General features: G+C 35.6%; 1 pseudogene; it reads left to right on the top strand.

The window, feature by feature from the left end:
- LOC132153295 (interferon-induced helicase C domain-containing protein 1-like) overlaps positions 1 to 16827 on the top strand; it is a 31760-nt pseudogene that overhangs the window by 14057 nt on the left and 876 nt on the right.

Genomic DNA, 16827 nt, shown 5'->3' on the forward strand with positions numbered 1-16827 from the left:
TTATTAAAAACTACATTCTACAAAAAATACATTTCTCATTAAATTCTTACAAGGCAACATAATCTTATTTATTTTCATATTTTATTTATTAAAATACATTTTTATATTGATTTTACTCATTTTATTTTATTTGTTTAAAAATGTTTATATCGATTATATTTTATTAAAAACTCTACATTCTACACAAAAAAAAAACCTCATTAAATTCTTACAAGGCAACATGATCTTATTTATTTTCATGTTTTATTTATTGAAACAAATATTTATATTGATTTAATTATTTGACTCATCAAATTCTTAAAAGGCCGAATGATCTTGGCTTCTACAATAATTTTAAGCTGAGCTCTCACTTTGTCAACAATTGACTTGTTTGTGTTTATTCTTAGTTTTTTAAGAGAAACATCTGAGACAAAGTTGATAGTTAAAATATCAAGTTTTCTGAGCTATAACCAAGCAACTCATAACAATCTTTACTGCCCAGACTGATTAGTTCAGCAGGCACTGAGCTTGAGGTTTTTAGGTCTCTGGAAAGTGTTTGCTGTAGCAGCAGAGGGACTTTTTGTCCTGCTGAATCATGTCTTGAATCGTTTAAGTTCATAAGGCTTAATTAAAACATTCATATCAGCAGAAGTGTGGTGCAAACTCAGCACTTCACCAGGTGCAGATTTCCTCTGAACAAACGTTTAAAGTGATATGATCACCAAAAAATGCCATGCGACCAACCAGAAAAGCTGTGCACCCTCTCTGAACTCACGTAATAATGTTATATGATATCTTCCCAGGTTCCCCTGGTCGAGCAGCACTACAAGGCCGAGTTTGGTCGGTTTCTGAAGCACCAGTACTCAGTGGAGCGGGTCAGCGGAGCCTCGCAGCTCAACATCTCCTTCCCACAAATCATCGAGCAAACGACATCATCATCTGCACAGATTCTGGAAAACTCTTTGGCCGAAGCCAAGAACGGTGAAGAGGACGGGATCAAATAATCACGTAGGTCACATTTTCCTTCCCTCGCATACATTTCAGACAACCATTTCAACAGAGTCAGAGTCCAGTCGAATGGGTTCAGCCTCTGTTAGATGTTGAAAGCAGACCAGAGCTCCTCCTCTGAGGTTTCATGTGACAGTGTTTTTCCCATCAGTCTTTGCTGGCAGATTCGGCTCTCCTGTGAGTCTCTCTGGCAGCGTCCACCGCAAGATGGGATTCCTCCTCTGTGGCATATGCTGTTTGTTGTTTTTTTCGCCCTTTCGTTTTACTCTTAAACCCTTTTTTTATCCACATGTCTGGCTGATCAAATTCAGTGGAGATTTGCTGTCATTTTCAGAGTCTGAGTTCCACTTCATCTCCCACTCCAGCCCTGAGGGGCCAAACAGGCAGCACCTTTAAAGTCTGATTTGTAAAAGTGGCCCCATCACCCACCACCTCTCTGTCAGTGTGTGAAATGCAGACCACCTTTTTGTTCCCTAGAGACCCCTGGGAGCGCCAGAAGGCGGCACAAAAACGCCTGTAAACGGAGCCGTGAGAGTGAACTGGAGGTTTACAGCACCCGCTTTTGTTGATTAGAAACACATGCTAGACAAAAAAAATAATAAAATTGATGGTATTTGCATGTAAGGACTATGAACAATGTATTATTAACATGTGTTTTATATACACAGTTGGCTGATGATTGTCATAAAAATAACTGCAATTAAAGGGATGGCTCACCCCTTTATTGGAATTAGGGAACTATATATATATATATATATATATATATATATATATATATATATTCCGTTTTTATTTTTTCAGTTTATTTTCTGGATTCTTTTTTTCGTTTACATTTTTCTAGACTCAATATTAAAAAATAGATAGAAAAAATAATAATCCAAAAGCATGTCAACTGGGGAAAGTATAATGGTAACCTACTAGCTAGTTTTTACACTATTCACTCTGTAGTGTCTTACCTTAAAGGGATAGTTCACCCCAAAATTCATCATTAACTTATTCTAATTCTAGGACACTATGAATCCACAAAAAAAAAAATAAGAAAAAAGAAAATAAGAAAGAATTTACTGTACAATGCAGAATGGCATGGAATTTGGCAAAATTTGGTTGAATAAAGATAGTATTTAAACATGAGTTTAGAAACGTGTTTCTGTGTGAATTAATGGCGCAGACATATTGTACTCAATATATGAGTACATGAACACATGAACATTACCTCTAGAAATGCTCTGAGAATCCAGGTCAGAAAGCAGACATTAGACGAAACCAGGTTCAAAATTCTTGTTTCATTTCATACATACTAGAGTTCACGCCATAAATTTGAAAATACTGTCAACAGTCCAAAAACAAATTCACCATAATAAACAACTGAACAAGCCCCTTTGTAAAAACCTTCATAATATATGTAAGAAAAAAACTGTAAAATTTGGTGGATTTAAGTGTGGATTTCAGACTGAAAATTAGAAGAAAAAAATAATAATAATATATTTTGGGAAACACGCTTTTATAGATATGCATTGTAATTGAAATTGGCAGAAACAAACAGATACGGTGTAATAAAATAAAGTGAGTATTTTTAACATTTTCTTTCCACTACTTTGAAAGAAGACATGTTATGAAAGGAAAATAGACCAAAATCTTAAAATTGACCGGTGCATAAAAAAAAAAAAGTTTTGCCTGTAGTATCCTGTACATTTATTCACATTAAACTTGAAATCAAACAATAACATTAAATTAAATCCAATGTAAAGATATAATGCACTACAAGGTCATTAAAGAATTTAAATATTAAAACATTAAAAATATTTTCCTATATCTATGGTAATTACATGCTGAACTGAATAGATTCTCATTTCCAATTCTGATACAGTTCCTATGTACTTGCAGAGTTCACTCTGATGGTTATTGACGAATGCCACCACACGAAGAAGGGCGATATATATAACCACATCGTGATTCGCTACCTAAAACAAAAACAGCAGAACCAGCTCCTGAAGAAGCAGGAGAAGAGTCCAGTCTCGCTCCCTCAGATTCTGGGTCTGACGGCTTCACCTGGTGTGGGAGGAGCCATGAGCCAGCAGATGGCAGAGGAACACATTCTCCAGGTAATTTCTTCTTCATGCTTCTTCAGTTTCTGTTAGTCTGTTCTGTTCTGTTAGTCTACAGTCATACAGCTAAGACAAAACATCTTATCTGAGTTGTGATATTGCAGGCAACACATCTCTCTACTGCACAAAAGACCGAAACGAACAGTTTTAGTCAGCAAGGATGCATTAAGTTAGTCAAAAGTGAGAGTAAAGACATTTATAATATTACAGAAGGTTTGTCGCAAATAAATGCTATGAACTTTTTTATTCATCCTGGAAAAAAATGCATCAGTTTCTACAAAAAATAAATAAATATGAAGCAGTTTTCAAAATTGATAATAATATAAGAGTGATTTCTGAAGAATCGTTGGACACTGAAGACTGGAGTAATGATGCTGAAAATCAAGCTTTTCACCGGGGGGGAAATTTATATTTATAATATATTCCAATAGTAAACAGTTATGTTTAATTGCAATAATATTTCATAATATTACTGTATTTTTTTATCGAATAAATGCAGCCTTGGTGAGCAAAATAAACTTATTTGAAAAACATTTTAAAAATTTGTAAATTAGTAATTATAAGCATTAGTTAAAATGAATTAACAAAAAACTATATATTTTGACACCATTAACCTTTGTTAATGTTAGTTAATAAAATATTAATGTTCGTTCACAGTGCATTAACTCAGTACTAGTAAATGTTTAAATTAACAAAGATAACTAAATAATGTACAAGTATTTTTATTGTTCGTATTAAATTTGTACTTTCCTTAAGAGTATTATAAGAACCTAAAGTCTGGAATACATTGCATGACTTCTGGCTCCAGTTTACAGTCTGGAGAGGCTGGCGCTAGTTACACAAACTCAGATCAAGTCTGCAGATTTGAGGAAAGCTTCAAACTTTGATTCTGTCCAGTCAGAGGATATCGAACGTTTGACATTTTCAGCTGGTTTTAGAAAATAAATTGTTTTCAATTGTCATGAGTCTCCTAGCAACAGGACACATATTCTGGAAGAATTCCTGAGCCCCTGTTGTGATTTCCATTACAGTATCATTCCTGTATGTGATGCAGTGCTGTTTAAGGGCCTGAAGATCACTGGCATCCAGTATGGTTTTCCGGCCTTGACCCTTACGCACAGAGATTGTTCCAGATTCTCTGAATTGTTGGATATTATGCACTGTAGATGATGATAACTTCAAACTCTTTGCAATTTTTTTCTCTGAGAAACTCCTTTCTGATATTGCTCCACTATTTTTCACCGCAGCATTGGGGGAATTGGTGATCCTCTGCCCATCTTGACTTCTGAGAGACACTGCCAATTTGAGAAGCTCTTTAATACCCAATCATGTTGCCAATTGACCTAATAGTTCGCAAATTGATCCTCCAGCTGTTCATTATATGCACATTTAACTTTTCCGGCCTCTTATTGCTACCTGTCCCAACTTTTTTGGAATGTGTAGCTCTCATGAAATCCAAAATGAGCCAATATTTGGCATGATATTTCAAAATGTCTCACTCTCAACATTCGATATGTTATCTATATTCTATTGTGAATAAAATATAAGTTTATGAGATTTGTAAATTATTTCATTCCTTTTTTACTCATAATTTGTACAGTGTTTCAACATTTTTGGAATCGGGTTTGTATAACACTTTTTACAACACAAATCATTGCAAAGCAACTTACAGAAAATTAAGTTTCTACAATATTTAGTAGTAGTTTATCAGTAGTGACTGTCAGTTTATGTACATATGGCAGAAATTTTCTGAAAAATCAATTAAAGACGTAATCAAACAGACGATGAACACTATTAACAGCAATTATTATATGATGCAATCACACTTATAGCAAAATTTAAGTCAGTCATTTATTAGTGTATGATGATAGCCAGTTTTTCAGTATGTAATGATGTCTAGCGTTTTAAAAACTGTTCATATCTTTGAAGTCATGTAGTGTATTCCAGCCTTTAGTTCTTGAATGTAATTGTAAAGGAACTGGAATCATTAAGTGGAAGCAAATTGTTAAAGTCTTTACAATTCCCACGCCTACCAGCAATGTGCATGTTGCATGCTATGAGAACAAAGCTGAGCAAATCCATATGTTAGGAAATGCACACACATTTCCAAAACACACACGCTATAACACACAAATTCTTGATAAAAAAATAAATAATTAAAAAAAAAAAAATTATATATATATATATATATATATATATATATATATCCTCTTTCTCTCAAAAATAAAATCTCCCTAAGCATTCTTCTCTAATCTTTTTTTTAACTTTCCACACACATGCACACCCTCACACTCCTCTCCCACATCTCTTACTGTTTTCTCCACCACAAAGCTGTTTCCAATGTTCCACGCAGCCCCTGTGCTGAAGGCAGCCATAAACCTCTGCATGCCTTTCAAGCTTCTCCAGTCAGTACCCTGCGTCACATAATTACTCTGCTGGCCTGCTTTACCATGAATCTTTATGACAACAGCACCAAAGCCCCAAGAGAAACTAGTTTGCATTTGATCCCCAGGTCAGAAAATAGGGTTAACATAGGGTTTCTTAAATATATTTAGACATTAACAGATCTTTAAATGTATGTGCATTTGAAGTGGAACCACAAAAATGCAAACAACAAACACTGTACAGCACAATCGATGTGGTCTGATTCACAATCAAATGACTCCTAGAAACTGGATATTTTTACTAAACAAGTCAAAAAGAGTGATTTTATTTTAAGTCACTGGATGTGTGATGCTATTAATGATTTCACAGCTTATCTGTTAGCCTTCTCTAAACTGGAACTGTGTAGTATGTCAATAGCATGTCTCATTATTTTGATTCATTACAGATCTGTGCAAATCTGGATGCTTTCACAATAAAAACGATGGCTTTCAAAGAAGAGGAAGCCAAAACACCTTACAAAAGGATTGCAAGAGCAGAAGAGAGGAAGGAGGTAATTTTACTTAATGTGTGTCACTGAATAAGCCTCATGTTAAAGGGGAAGTGTGTCATTTCTGCTCTACTAGTTTGGGATGGGAGTATCGGTTTGTCAGATGCTTGATTTAAAAAAAAAAAATTCCATTGCTATTTTTTTTTCTTACTTAAGAAAAAAAGCTATGTATATTTTATTCTCCCAAAATACTTCTTAAAGGGATAGTTCACCCAAAAAAATGAGCATTCAGTAAATTATGGCAGAATTTTCAAGTTTATGCAAACCTGTATGAATTTCTTTCTTCTGTCGAACACCAGTGGTGGACAGTAACGGAGTAGCTTTACTTCGTTACTGTACTGAAGTACATTTTTCAACTATCTGTACTTTACTGGAGTAGTTTTATTTTGAGTAACTTTTACTTTTACTTCACTACATTCCAAAGCATAAAATCATACTTTTAACTTCACTACATTTCATAAAACATATCGTTACTCCCTATAATATATCACATGCTCCAACACGCAGAAGCGGTGTCTGATTCATCATGAACGAACTGAGTATCGCAAATCGGATCGCAAATCGCACCAAACAATTCGTTTACGAATTAGAATGATCCGATTGCAGCTGTTCTGGAGTCGACCACTAACTGATTCAAATGAACCGTTTAGTGCGAGTCTACAGAAGTAAGAACCGGGAGATCTTGTGAGCGCGCGTGCGTCTGATGTTGCTAAAAGTAAGTTATTAATGTCAAAATTTTGGATTAATTATTGTAACTGAAAATCATATTTAGGTCAAAATTGTCAGTTGGTTGGGAACTAAATCCGTTGTAAAGAGTGATCTATTTAAGCCCACTGAAATATTCGAGTGCAGGCGATGCAGACACATCAATTTTAGGTGAAAAAAAAAAAAAACATTACAATAACACAGATTAAATACAATAACTCATGCACATTCAAATTCCCCGCTGCCGTAATGTTAACTGTTTTTATATTGTTCATCAACAGTAACGTTATACATATGTATATTGTTTGGATTAACAAGACCAGTAGACAGACATGAATGTTTATTCATAACCGTACTGAAAATAAGTAAATATTGTTAGCTGATGCTAATTGTCTAGCTAACGAGCTTGCTGGTGCTAAATTGAGGTAATTTTTATAAATAATGTCCAAATATTTTTATTCAACCACCTATATATATATATATATATATATATATATATTACATCCGGGGAGAAAAGAAAGGATGTGATGTTCAGAACATGGTAACTACAGTAATTATCAAAGTGGGAAGAGATGCACCCTGTTTGGCCAGGGGTGTTTTTACACCACAGACAAGGTCTGAGAAGGAAAAAATCATTATGAAAATATCATTATATTTTCCTTAAAATGTTCTTCCTAACTTCAGGCCTTATTATCATGTCAAATATAACTGTGATGTTCTGTAAAACAACAAACTTTAAAATACTTTTTTCTTACTGGTGAAAATCAGATGGTCATCTCTGCTTTCTCTCAGGTACATCACAGTTTAAGCTTCACAGTGAACATCACTCTCATCAGCGTAGTTCATATCAACAACAAAAATATATCTTGACTCCATATAGTGGTTATTTTGGAAAAAAATCCCAGTTATTTTAAGCAGTAGGATTATAAAAAATATGTGCTAATATAAAATTAAATTAAGTAGCCTATATAAAATTGCAAACATCTATCTTTCAGTACTTTTTTACTTAAGTACATAAAAAATCGAGTACTTTTGTACTTTCACTGGAGTCAAATTGAAAAAGGAGTACTTTTACTCTTACTGGAGTAATATTTTATTATATGTATCTGTACTTTTACTCAAGTACTTGATTTGTGCACTTCGTCCACCACTGTCGAACACACACACACAAAAATATTTTTGAAGAATGTTGGTAACCAAATAGTTGATGGACACCATTGACTTTTATAGTATTTTTCCCCCTTTATATTATGGAAGTCAATGAGGTCCATCTACTTTTTTTTTTCTTCTAATTTTCGGGTGAACTATCCCTTTAAGAAATGTCTTATTTTTGTTCTTATGACAAAACCTAAGAAAAAAAAATCAAAATTTTATAAGAATCTTCTTTAAAATCATCGTAAATAGGATCTTAGAGATCGGAATAGTATAGGATAGCTCCAACTTGTCTTAATTTTTTTAATTGCACGTATAGGAACATTCCTAAAAACTTTTTGGAATGTAGGTTAAGAAATCTACTTTTCCGGCCACGGATTCACAAAACATTCTTAAAAAAAAGACAAAAATTAAACTGCTATTTTCTGTTTTCTTAAGAAGAAATGTTGGGAACTGTTCTTAAAAAAAAAAAAATTAATAATTGAAAATAACCTTCTAAAATTTGGATAACCTCCAACTTGCCCCAAAAGTAACATGTTTAATGAATTTATTGGTTCGTATAGTACAGTATAATACATATCATTTAGGGATGTGCACGAGTAATGATAATGTAAACGATGATCAAGTTATGATGATTATATGCCTTTTGGGGAATTCTAAGTTAGCATTATATAACAACTCACTGACTAGTCAAATTGGGACCCTGTTTTTTTAAATGTATAATTACGACCTAACTTTCAGCAGCATTCAGCACTTATGAAAACAGCCATACACAGTGCAAGAAAGATCGAGCGCAATTGAATGCAACAGACAATTCTTTAAAAATAACTAGCAATACAATGCATTAAAAATGAAAATACTATGTGTTTGAGTTGATCAGCCAGTCTTTATCAAGAACTGCAGTACAATCAAATGATATAATTTTAGTATAAAATAAAAATATATTCTTAAGAAAATAACATTGTTTTTAAGATAATGTTCTTAATCATGTTTTTTGCAATTATTTTTGTTGCCACTTGTAATGCATAAAGGACACACTACATATGTAATCTGTATAAACAAGAACAATACAAAAACGTTAATGCAGGAAAGCATCACTTAGGTTATGATGCTGGTATATTCAATAGATGAGGATAATTTTCAAAATGTGACATCATAAAAACCTTGTCTATGTGTCTATGGCATGTTAAAGGACCCATTTGGAAACGTGATCAAGAAGATAATGGATGAAATCCACACACACGCAGACCTGAAGCCCCTCTGTGAGCCCGGCACACAATACTACGAACAGTGGGTCGTACAGAAAGAGCAGAACGGTGAGTTGACTGCCTTTTACAAAGACCTTCAGATATATGGAGGTTTACTGGGTCATTGGAAACCGGGAAATATCAGGAAAAAGTCATGAAAATTAACATTTTAAAGGAATCATATACATTTCCATGAATAAAATTTCCTGGTGGCACCCACAAAAAAACACAGTCTCAAACCTTCATTTATGAGCTGTGACGTCGTAGACAGCAGACAGAAAAAAATATAAGACCATTAAACAGTTTTACGTGTAAATCTCTCACTGGTCTCCTATTTAATTATAAATAAATATGTTCAATATATATGCTGCTTAAAAAAAAAAAAGGATACTTGGGACAGCTGTAAAAACACAAAGTCTTTTTGTGGCCAGTGTATTAACAAAGTTTAACAGCTAAAGGGGAGATCAGCCAAATCACTCGAAAGTATTTGAGAAGAAATTTTTATCTTGCACACTTATTTTGATCTTGTCTTACACATTTATTCAGTTCAACTGTATAAATATATTATTCCCAAAAACCCAGTGACCACTGGATCCTTGCAAAGCTCCTACTAAAATGTGGTTTCTCTTTGTGTGTCCTCTGCTTCCTGCCTGCTTTGCACAAACCATGATTTAACCACCATTATTGTTGAAATCATGATAATAATTTCATATACAGTCTTGCACTCATGTGAAATGTCACAAAAAGCCAGAGTCATAACAGTCTCTTTCCTTTTTTTAAAGGAAGCGACTATTATTTCAATGTGATTTCCAGTTTCTCAACTGTTTTCAGATATTCAGAATCACTGAACAGATCCAGTAGTTACACGAAACGATAGAGGGGAAAAACATCATTAAAGACTAGTTATGACTAACTATTCTAGTATAGAGCTCAAAACCTATTTTTTTAGCATCACCGATCTACTATTATCGTTTTTGTTAATATTTTGAATTAGACTGGATTTTTATATTTTATATTATATATTTATTTAAGGTTTTAGTAACTTTGTATATATTATATATATATATATATATTATATATATATATATATATATATATATATATATATATATATAAAACATAACGTAACCTGTTTCCTGAGATTAGGGAAGGAGTGTTGCATCATTTGACACTAATGTGGAAACTCCTGTTTACCCTGAAACTGAAGCCTGATTTGTTCACATTTGTGTAACTGCACTAACCAATGGCACTTCAGTGGCACTTCAGCATCCACCAAAAATTATGTGTGTGTGGGGAGAGGCTATATAAGTGTGCCATTTCATCAGAATCTTTTGCGTCTTCAATTCGCGTCCAGCCTTATGGCACTGCAGCATATGCAACACTCATTCCCTTTTCTCAGGGAAACGAGGTTACGTTAGTAACCAGGGCATTCCCTTTCAAACACATCCAATAGTGCTGTGCTATAAACAAGTGGAGATCGAAGCCGCTTGGTGAGCCCAGCTCTGAAGTGCACGTAATGAGGGCTACTATAAGTCTAAGCTAACAATGAGACCCAAGCCACATAGGCTGAGGACTACATAACAAAACCTAATTTAGGAGGACTAAATCCCTGCCTGCAGATATAAAACCTGGCAAAGGTAAATGTCAACGACCAGCCAGTGGCCACACAGATATCACCAATAAAAAGAGTGGATTAGGACCCTGCTCATCCTATGAAATGTGCTCTGAACAGAGTGGAGAACACTTTAGCCATGTCTTGGTTTGAGGACGACTCTACAATTGTTGGGCCTAAACTCAGACATAAAGCACTGACCGACAGTGCTTGCAGGACACCCACTTCTTGACCGATGCTAAAAAAAGGAGGGCAGTTAATTGACAGGGGCTGCAAGTCAGCTGACTGGAGCAGCCCTGAGGACAAGAGATAAGTCATTTCTGCCAACTGAGTGGCCATCCAAGAGAGACTGATTCGCCGCGATGGCTGCCATCTATACTTTGAGCATGGAAAGGGTGAGCCCTTTATCCATTAGCACTTGTAGAAAGGTTAGCACATAGGACATGTCACAAGAGCATCGTCCTCATTTAAGGGCATAAAAACATCTTGAAGATTGAGCTCTAGCCTCCAAAATGGTATTAGTTACACTTGGGGGGAGCTGCAAAGACTCCTGTCGAGGGGCCAAACCTGAAGGCTCCACAGCTCTGGCCAGGGATGCCAAATCATGCCCTTTGCTTGCAAGAGCAAGTCCTTCCTCAGTGGTAGCGGCCAAGGGGCTGCCGATAGCAGCTGAATCAACTCGGAGGACCACATCTGATTCCTCCAGATTGCGGCCACCAGAAGGACTGAGAATCTGACTTCCCTGACCCTTCTGATGACCTGAGGAAGCAGGGCAACCGGGGGAAGGCCTAAAGGCAAGCTTTTGGTCAATTGTGGGCATTTTGCTATTTCGAAAAGAAAACTGGGCAGTGAAAGTTGCCTAAAAAGTCTTAGGTGAAGAGGTCCACATCTGGGAAGCAGGCCCCAAAGGAATCATAGAGGAAGTGGCTGACATGAGGCCGAGCATCATCTGAAAGCCCTGAGGGTTCGTGAAGTCCCAGGTCTGAATGATGCTGCTGAATCAGGGAGCATTCCAGCATAACCCATTCCCACATCTGAGCAGAATCGATAACTGTTATCGATTCGGGTAGACAAGAATCGATCCGGGTAGACAAATCACTGGGAGACAGAGAGCTCTTGGCTAAATTAATTATTAGCCCAAATTGCTCCAGGTGGCTGAGCAGCAGCAACCTGTGAGCGATGAGTTGCTGTTCCAATCTGGCTAAGACCAGCCAATCATCAAGTTAATTCACAATGCAGATTCCCATCGTTCTCAGAGGGGAAAAAGCTGCATCTGTGCACTTTGTAAAGTGAATAGGCCAGAGACAGTGCGAATGGTAGGACTGCATATTGATAAATGCAAATCTCAAGCGTGGTTTGTGTGTCTTTCAGATCCACTGACAAAAAAACAGTCTCCGGGGCATATAGCACAAGGATCTGCTTGAACAGATTCATAAGTACATGGTTCAGATGCCTGAGCCTGCTATTTTTCTTGGGAATGAGGAAGTAGCTGTTCGCTAGAGGAACTATTTCCACAGCTCCTTTTGGAAACAGAGATTGCACTTCAGACCAGAGAATGAGAGCATTGCTGTCCTGTACTGAAGTTTAAATAATGTCTCTGAGGTGAGGAGGCCTCAATGTGCTTAGGCAGGAAGTGGTGCATGACCTACAATGACTTCTGAGCTGCAGTGAAGTTTTTTTTAAATCTGCCACGCAGATGTCGGGTTGAGGTGTGCAGCGACCACCTTTTCACAAGGGGGAGCTTGCCATATCCACTTACTTCAAAGCGGTCAACAAAGGGGAGGGCAGCAGAAATAAAAAAGTATCTGAGTAGGGTGCGCCATGTCTTGGCGAGTTCATCGTGAACTTCCAGGAAAAACAGTACTGGTCTCTCACGGGAGATTTGTTGTAAATGACGTAACTTAAATATGATTACTTAAAAATGACGTTAAAATTGCATTTCTGAATTCATGTCAAGCCTGTTTTAAATTTGAATAATTTGTTTTCTCTGGGGTGAAAAATAATATGATGGATGGGCCAGATACTTTATTTGATACTCCAATGAGTGGACTATGAAATGAAAGACCTTAATGGGCTGATCTTGGGGCATAACAGGAGTAGATATTGTTGAACTCTTTTACAAATATTTCCTGTTTGTGTTGTTCTCTAGCTAAGTGTGTGCACTGAACATCTCCGTCAATACAATGACACCATACGCATGTCAGACGCTTTCCGCTTCCTCCACAAATATCACAACGAAGAGCTCAAGACCAAATCCAGCCCAGATGAGGAAGACACCATTACAATCACAGACACAGAGAGATTCCTCTTCACTTTGTTCAAAGGTATCACAATCTAGAGTCGATGCTATCTGTAATATATACACTGAAACTAGTATTATAATGGGATCCAATGATTACACAAGATGTTAATAAAACAAAAATACATGGAGCAAAGTGGAAGATTTATCATCATTTACTCATGTTGTTCCAATCCTGTATTTTTTTCCTCTATTCTTTAACAACAAAAAAAAAGTTTATATAGTTTATAATGTTTAAGTTTTTAGTTGATTTATTTTTAGCTATTTTAGCACTTCAACCTAAACTAAACAAAACTGAGGAATGTTGCTGTGGGACATAGCTGAATTTTTAAATAGTTTATAATAATAATAATAATAATATATTATTATTATTATTATTATTATTATTTTAATGTTCATTTTATTGAGCGTAATTTTAAAAAGTCTAATGGTTTTAGTTTTTTAGTTAACAATAACGCTGTTGATAACTAAAACTAAAACTATGAAAACATTTTACAGTAAATGAAATAAAGCTGAAATAAAATAAATATAACCTCAAAAAATGTAAAAGGCATAAACAAAAAGTATAAATGTTGCTATGGCAACTAACTGAAATAAAATATGTTTAAGATGAAATAATAAAATGACTAAAACGAAAACTGAAATAAAGCTAAATAAAAGGACTCAAAGTTAACCTAAAATTAAAATGTTTTATTATTCAACTGAAAATTGGTGAAAAGCTATTTCAAAATAACAGTTAAATATTACTAAAACACTGTTGTTTAATCCTTTAAAATGTGTTCAGACATGCTAAATGCTGATTTACTCTTTGTATCTGTTTCTCTTAATACTCAGTAGTTGATGGGAAAGCCGGAGTATGAAAACAACAGTCTGGCCCAGCTGAGAACCAGCATCCTGAAGGAATTCAGCACCAGAGAGAGAGCGAAAGGCATCATATTCACCCAGACCCGCCTCAGTGCCATCCCACTCTGCCAGTGGATTCAAGAAAACCCCAAGTTTGATGAAGTGGGAGTCAGAGCCAGCTATCTGATCGGTGGAGGAGATCAGAGCGTGGTGAAACCCATGACTGCTGTAAGTCACTCTCAAACTCCAGAACTAATTTTTCTGCTTCTGCATTCATTTAAATGATTGTTCCAGGTTGCATTTGTGGAATAATATCAATATCTTTAGGCAGAGCAGAAGGATGTGCTGAACAAGTTTCGTGAAGGGCAGATCAATCTGCTAATAGCCACCACTGTAGCAGAAGAGGGTTTGGACATCGCCGAATGTAATTTCGTCATACGCTATTGGCTTGTGACCAATGAGATCGCCATGATTCAGGTGATTTTAGATTATTGCTCACTTTGGAAGATGCTCATCATGATGCTGCACTCTTTTGGCCTGTTTCTAAGGGCTTGCAGTTTGTGCTATTTGTTTCAGTCAATATTTATTTTAGATAGACACCAGTTGGCTCTCAGGTCGCTTTCATACATCTCACATCTGCAGCACATAAATGCATGTGTTACAGGGACCAAACTAAATGTTTTCAACATTCAATTTAAGCAGTCTACAGCTAAAGTCTGGGGTTCATCTTTTTCAAAACTTTTATAAGCAACTTCTGATACCAAAAATTATTTTTTTTTTTTTAATGGCCAATGCAAATACATATTGCTCTTATATACAGTATGCAGGTATAATCCAATTTAATTATAGTAAATCATACATTTAATAATTTAGTTTAATGATGATCATACATTATTTAACCAACATTTACTTCAAATGCACAAAAAATACAAAAGTTTGGGAGGTTTGAAAATAGTCTCTTATGCTCTCCGAGGCTGCATTCATTTGCTCAAAAATACAGTGAAAACAGTAATATTGGGAAATATTAGCCATTTTCTACATGAATATATCTGAAAATATAATTTATTCCTGTGAAGCAAAGCTGAATTTTCAGCATTATTTCTCCAGTCTTCAGTGTCACATGATTCTTCAGAAATCACAGTAATACAATGATTTGCTGCTCACTGAAACATTAATAATTAATATCAATGTTGAAAACTGAATATTTTTGTGGAAACCCTGATACATTCTTGATGGAAACAGTTTAGAAAGAACAGCATTTATCTGAAATATAAATTATTTGTAACATTATAAATGTCTGTATTGTCACTTTTTATCAATTTAATGCATCCTTGCTGAATAAAAGTATTAATTTCCTTAAAAAAAAAAATTCTTACCGACCCCAAATTTTTGAACTATTTGAAAATGGCCAAATATTGGGAGATTCAGCCTGACGTCTAATATATCAGTCTATCACTACTGACATGATCAAACCGAACACCGCTGAAGTCATTCTGGTTTTTGAGGTTGTATTCTCATGCTGAAGTATATGATGATGTAGGAAATGCCGTTTTTGAGGAAGAGCGGAGGACATTAGTTACACGCTGGTGGCGGAGGCAGGATCTGGGGTGGCAACGAATACAGGGAGAAAATGATGAGCAAAGCCATCACCAAAGTGTGCGAGATGAATCGAGCTGACTAAGAGAAGAAAGTGAGGATCTACTCCAATTAATACACTCCAATATTCCTCATATACTCTTAAAAGAAACTTTATTTGCTTTTGTGTAGACCAGAGAGTTTTAGATGCAGGCCATAATAGAGGAGAAGGTGAAGATAAAGAAGAAACTGAAGAAGGGAAAGATGAAGGAACCGCCATCTAAAATCAGCCTGAGCTGCAGGCAGTGCATTGTGTTCGTGTGTTCTGGAGAAGACATTGAGAAGATCGAGAACATGCACTATGTCAAAGTCACAAAGCAATTTAGGTAAAAACCCACAGTCGCAAATATATATATATTTTTTTTCATTCTCAGAATGTCCAGAAATATGTACACTGATGATACAAATCATGTTTATTCTGCATGATGATGGTGGTAAAGACAGTAATAAATCAATAAATGTTGTTGATATCTACAGTAAGCTGTTTACAGTCCGAGAGAATACATCACTACAGGAGCGACTCCTGGACTATGAGACCAATGCAGTCATTGTGTGCAAAAACTGCGGACAGGTGCGTGCTGACTTCAGCTCTTCCCTTCCAATAAACACTCCATGCATTACTGTTGAGCATAACAGTTTGACTTACTCTCAAAAACATTACACAACTGTGAACTTCATATAACCACGATGATGCAAAAAACACTTAGCTTAAAGGAAGGAAGAGTTCACCCAAAACTGAACATTTGCTGAACATTTACACACCCTGAGGTAATTCAAAGATGTAGAGTTTGTTTCTTCACAGGAACAGATTTGGAGAAATGTAGCATCACATCACTTGCTCACCAATGGATGCTCTGCAGTGAATGGGTGCCGTCAGAATGAGAGTCCAAACAGCTGATAAAAACATCACAATAATCCACAACACTCCAGTCCATCAGTTAACATCTTAAGCAAAAAGGTTTGTAAGAAACAAATCCATCATTAATGCATTTGTAACTTCAAAGCATTGCTTTCAGCTAAAATATGAGTCCTTTATCCATAATATTGCTTTCACCAGTGAAACAATTGTCTGGTCTAAAACATCTTAATGATGGATTTGTTTCTTACAAACATGCAACTTTCCACTTTACACAACATTAACTGATGAACTGGAGTGCTGTGTATTATTGTGATGTTTTTATCAGCTGTTTGGACTCTCATTCTGACGGCACCCATTCACTGCAGAGGATCCATTGATGAGCAATTGATGGAATGAAAATATATTTCTCCAAATCTGTTCTGATGAAGAAATAAACTCATCTTTATCTTGG

The sequence above is a fragment of the Carassius carassius genome, chromosome 11, assembly GCF_963082965.1.
Source record: "Carassius carassius chromosome 11, fCarCar2.1, whole genome shotgun sequence".
NCBI classification, from domain to species: Eukaryota; Metazoa; Chordata; class Actinopteri; order Cypriniformes; family Cyprinidae; genus Carassius; species Carassius carassius.